Below are 5,960 nucleotides of genomic sequence, written 5' to 3'. Positions count from 1 at the left end.
GGTCGCTGACGTAAATTCAGGCAGTGTCCTTGAAACGTCCCCTTAGAAAAATTTATGAATGACTGTGCTGATAAACCTCTTACATTATTTGATTTTCAAACAGCTGAGCAGAACTGAACGTACTCAGACATTTCGCTCTTTACCTATTCTGATCAACACTAAACTGACACACAATATTTTTAGCGCAACGCAATCTGACTTTCAGAAATCCCTACAAAAGAATGGCCCTGACCTACAATAACCTATACCATCCATGAATCACTTACCTCACAAAAATCTTCTTTACTCAAACTACTGCCATACAGCGTGCGCCAATACTGCCAGCTGAATAAAAGATTCTAACTACCGAAGGCACTAACTACTGATAGGCATAGTTAGCAAATGAAAGATTTTGATAGAGAACAAACGATGTATTTACCTTAATAGTGTTCAAAAGTCATTATATATATATATATATATATATATATATATATATATATATATATATATATATCAGTTCATGACATCCAGTCTTACAAATTTACTGTCTCTGATGGACACACGTCCAGATCATCCGCTCTCAAAACTCTGCCATCTCTCTCCTCACATCCACCACTGCTGGCGGCTCACCTCCAACTGCGCAACGCTATGCGCTGTTCACATCCAACTGCCCAACACTGCAATAGCAAATTCCAACAATGCAAACCAGCCACAGACTGCACACAGGACAGTCAGTGATTTTCATATAGAGCGCTACATGGCGTTACCAACATAAAAACCTAAACAGCCTACTTACATCCTTTCCTCACCTGTTGTCGCTGTCCAACATGGTTTGTAGTTTTTGACAGCTTAATGTATATTTGGTTGTGGGCAGCTGTGTCTGTAACGCTTTGGCTTTCGAATCCTCGTATACTCGTCGGTGGTTAGCAAGTCGTCTTGTCGATGGGTCCCTGACGGTCTCTTGGTTGTGTTGCCGGCGGATCGAGTATAGTTGGGCCGACTTCTTGTCTGACCTAAGTGATCTTTAAGATTTCAAGGGCAGACTGAACCCCCTGAAACCTTCCGAGCGCCGTTGCCTATACTGCCTTCTTATCAGCGTTTAGTTGTGTATTTTTAATGGCGTATAGCCGATGGTTGGAATTTATATGCTTGTAATTGTGCTTTTAAAAACAAAGGCCTTCAGCCGTTTTAAAAGTAAGTTTTCTAAATTGGGCAAGTATTACGTTGTCTGAAGATAAAGCTGTGGGCTTTCGGCCTGTTGAAAATTTATTGTTTTGTTTTTAAAAGCATCGGCCTTCAGCCACTTTAACTTTTAAGGATCTTACCTATCAAGTATTACCTTTTGGAAGGAAAGCTGTGGGCTTTCTGCCTGCTGAAAATTTATTGTATTGTTTTTAAAAGCATAGGCCTTCAGCCACTTAAATTTTAAGGATCCTACTTATCAAGTATTACACATTTGAGCTTAAATCTGTGGGCTTTCTGCTGTTGAAAATTTATTGTCGTTGTATTGCATTTTTTTTAAAAAATGGCTCTGAGCACTATGGGACTTAAAATCTGAGGTCATCAGTCCCCTAGAACTTAGAACTACTTAAACCTAACTAACCTAAGGACATCACACACATCCATGCCCGAGGCAGGATTCGAACCTGTGACCGTAGCGGTCGCGCGGTTCCAGAATGAAGCGCCTAGAACCGCTCGGCCACGATTGCTTTTAAAAGGCATGGGCCTTCAGACGCGTTAAGTTTTAAGGTTCTTATTTATCAAGTATTACATTCTTTCAAGATAAAAAACTATGGGCCTTCTGCCTCTTGAAAATTTATTGTAGTTGTGTTGTTCTTAAAATGATGAGCCTTCAGCCGCTTTAAAATGTTGGATTCTTACTTATCACATCTTACATCATTTGGGATTAAATACTACTTAAGGTTAAAAGCTTTGGGCCTTCTGCCTTGGAAAATTGGTTTCAGTTTTTTTTAATTTTTTTTTAAACAAAGGCCTTCAGCCGGTTTGAAGTAAGGTTTCTTATTGGTCATAAAGCTTGGGCCTTCTACCTGTTGAAAAGTTATTGTAGTTACGTTGTTTTAAGCTTATGGCCCTTCAGCTGCTTTTAAAAACTTAATTTATCTGACTAGCCAAGTCTTACACCGCTTGGGCTTAAATATTATTTTAGGTTAAAGCCTAAAGCCTTCTGCCTCTAAAAAAAATAGCAGTTGTATTTAATCCATGGGCCTCCTGCCGTTTTAGATTTAAAGACGTTTTCAGTCGATAGTCAAGCTTAGAAGTTAGGCTGTAATGTTTAGACAACTAAATAAAGTGTTATGTTTGGAGTGTAACTGACAGCCGCTCATTCTGGCCAACTTCCACAATTCCTACTACTTGTCCCGTCCTACTACTTGTCTTCTAGCCATTCCTACTCAGCCATTTTGCACTTACTGGCAATCAAATTTTTTAAACGTTTGTATTCCCTTTAGCCTTCCTCATTTACTGTATTTTTAAATTTTTCTCTTTTGTCAGTTAAGTTCAGTCTTTCTTGTGCTATCCAAGAATTTCGGCTAGGCCATGTCTTTTTGGCTGTTTGACCCTCTGCTGCCTTCACTATTTCATCTCTTAAAGCTATGCATTCGTCTTCTAGTGTATTCCTTTGCCCTATTCTATTCAACCCTTGCCTAATGCTGCTCTTGAAAAACTCAACGAACTCACGTTCTTTCAAGTTATTCAAGCCCCCATCTCCTTAATTGGCTACATTTTTCCAATTTCTACAGTTTTAATCTACAGTTCATAATCAATAAATCCACATCTGCCCCTGGAAATATTTAAAATCTGGTTTCTGTATCTCTGTCTAACCATTATACACACATCAAAAAAGTTTTGGATCATCTCGGTTCCGAGAGTTTCGGAACCTGTACAGAAAATTGGAACAGAGATCAACATAAACATCATTTCCGCCATTTTTATTGCTCATGAAAACCACGCATTGCATATTGCACCACCATACAGCGAGACCTTCAGTGGTGGTGGTGGACATTGCTGTACACACCGGTACCTCTAATACTCAGTAGCACGTCCTCTTGCATTGATACATGCCTGTATCCGTCGTGGCATACTATCCACAAGTTCATCAAGGCACTGTTGATCCAGATTGTCCCGCTCCAACAACGGCGATTCGGCATAGATCCCTCAGATTGGTTGGTGAGTCACGTCGTCCAAAAAGCCCTTTTCAACCTATCCCTGGCATGTTCGATAGCGTTCATGTCTGGATACTCTACACGAGCGATGTCGTTATCCAGAAGGAATTCATTCACGAGATGTGCACGATGGGGGCGTGAATTGTCGTCAATGAAGACGAATGCCAATATGCTGCCGATATGGTTGCATATGTCTGGAGAACATGCTGGATACTCTAGACGAGCGATGTCGTTATCCTGAAGCAGTTCATTCACAAGATGTGCTGACCAAGGTTTTCCAGTCGTCTAGGGTCTACCAGGTACGATCACGGGCCCAGGAGAGGCGCTGCAAGCGATATTGTGCTGTAAGCAAGGCACTCGCGTCAGTCGTCTGCCGCCATATCCAATTAATGCCAAATTTCTCAGCACTGTCCTAACAGATACAATGGGCGTGCGTCCCACATTGATTTCTGCGATTATTTCAAGCAGTATAGCTTGTCTGTTAGCACTGACAGCTCTGCGCAAACGCCGCTGCTCTCGCTCGTTCAATGAAGGCCGTCGGTCACTGAGTTGTCCGTGGTGTTACGTAATGCCTGTAATTTGGTATTGTCGGCACACTCTTGGCCCTGTAGAGTTCCAAATATCTAATTCCTTAGAGATACCCGAAACGAAATGTGCAACTCCCGTCGCGCGGCCACGATTATGTCGGAAAGCTCTTCGCATGAATCATTCGAGCAGAAATGGCAGCTCTGCCAACGCACAGTCTTTTCATACCTTGTGTACACAATACTACTGTCATCTGTATATGTATAAACAGATAACCAATGACTTTCGAAACCTCACTATATAGCTATTCGTATCTGAAAAAGCTAGGTGAGAAATACTGATGCAGGGGTAACACATTAACTCTCTATACCACCTAGTATTAACGACATTGCTCAACAAAGAGGGACTCACCTCTCATTGTTTGCTGTCTAATTTAAAATACATCACTTTTAAATTACAAATACATCTCCAAGACACCCAGAAGTGCGACCTACTTAAGATAACTAACCGTCAATAAAGCCACTTTATTCGCCAATAAAGAGTTAATAGATTTTATAGAAATAATTACAAATGGAACAGACCTAACGAGCGTAAAGTAGTGTGGCCTGAGTACACACATAAAACTACAAATACGCAAAATTATTAAACGCCTACACCAGATCTAAATCTTGGCCTAAATCTTCTCTCATCCTAGCCAAATGTAACGTTTATCTCGGCCCTAGATTCAAATTTCCCTAACCAGTTATGAATCCCTAGGCCACAAATCAAAACAACAAGAAAATCCTCAAGATGCAGTCAAACCATCAGCATGCAACTCCACAGCTCAGACATATGGGACGATACCTATACTACCACGGACCTTGTAACTCAACGGGTCTTGAACCATCAGTCTGATTGGTCGATGGGAGGGTACTGAACAGTCTATACAATTTTTCCCACGTTAAACGGCTTCCACTAATGTACCACAAACGGTTGACTATATGGACTCGAAGTTTCTGACATTTGTATTACATACAAGGACAAGTGTTTTACTCAATGCTTAATTCTCGCAGGTTTTCATCTACTAATATGCTAAAACAACAGTACGAAATAATATTTAATGGTATTATACCTACATTAGAAAGAGAATGACAAAGATAACAAACGCTTAAATGTTGGTAGTGGAGCTTTTATAAAAATTCGCAAAATTTACTAATATTGTGCCTAAGTCTCTTCTCGTGAGTCGAAGGGAAATGAATACATTCAACGATTGTGACTTTTTATTAAATTGCGTTATTTTTCCTTCCCTATTTGTTTTCATAATTCACATGTAAAGTTTCTTTGTTATCTTCAGAATATAAAATTATTATTATAGTTCGTCCTATTTCGTACCACTAGATTTTTTGCGTACGTCACTGTAAGTAATAAATGATAAACTGCCTACTCATTGAAATAATTGCAGAATCCGATCCAAATCGATTTCTTACATCTAAGCACTTTAGAACTCACTACATAGGATACAGGATACGAAAAACACCATTCTTCTTAAAATATCCTTTATCCCTTATTCTAAAACCTTTGTTTTGTAAATTCATGTTGATGCCTGCATCGGGAATTTTTGCACTCTAAAAATATAGTAACAAGCGAAAATGACGTCCGTGATGTAGACCTATGATTATGTGCATCTGTCGGTCGACCGGTATTGAAATCGGAAATGATCTATGCCTTACTACAATCGTTTGGAACATTCCGTTGCTGCTCGAAGAAGAGCAAATTCTACCATAGAGTCTGTAAAGAACAATACAGACGTATCATCAAGTCACATTGTCTTTCTTCTACTGGGTGATTTCAGTTTATTTTCAAATACGTGACCACTAATTATAATATCTGTCATTGCGGTCATGGAAGATGAATTAGGAACCGATTACGATATTCCGTGGCGAAGAAAAAAGACCAAATTTAGTATTTCGATCTTCTCTCTCTCATTTTCTGTTTCGGCGTCGTTACGATCATTGAGCGACTGAAAAAATGATTTTCATTGTTTTCCGCCTCTACACAAGGCCAGAAGGATTCTTAAATCGACTGATATAATTTTACTTTCGAATTTTTTTAACGACTTTCACAATGCTAGTTTTACGCTAATTTTGTTTTCAATTAGCTTATCTTTGTTTTTAAGATATTAGCTTCAATGAAATCTGACGAACTTCCCTTTGCTTTTGTAGTTACTTTCTCACCTGACTATTAAACCACGGTGATCTTTTCCATTTACCGCTACTTTACTCCCTAATACACTCC

The sequence above is a fragment of the Schistocerca serialis genome, chromosome 5 (genome assembly GCF_023864345.2).
Source record: "Schistocerca serialis cubense isolate TAMUIC-IGC-003099 chromosome 5, iqSchSeri2.2, whole genome shotgun sequence".
Lineage (NCBI taxonomy): Eukaryota > Metazoa > Arthropoda > Insecta > Orthoptera > Acrididae > Schistocerca > Schistocerca serialis.
The sequence above is the reverse complement of the archived record's forward strand: the minus strand, read 5'-3'. Positions refer to the sequence as shown.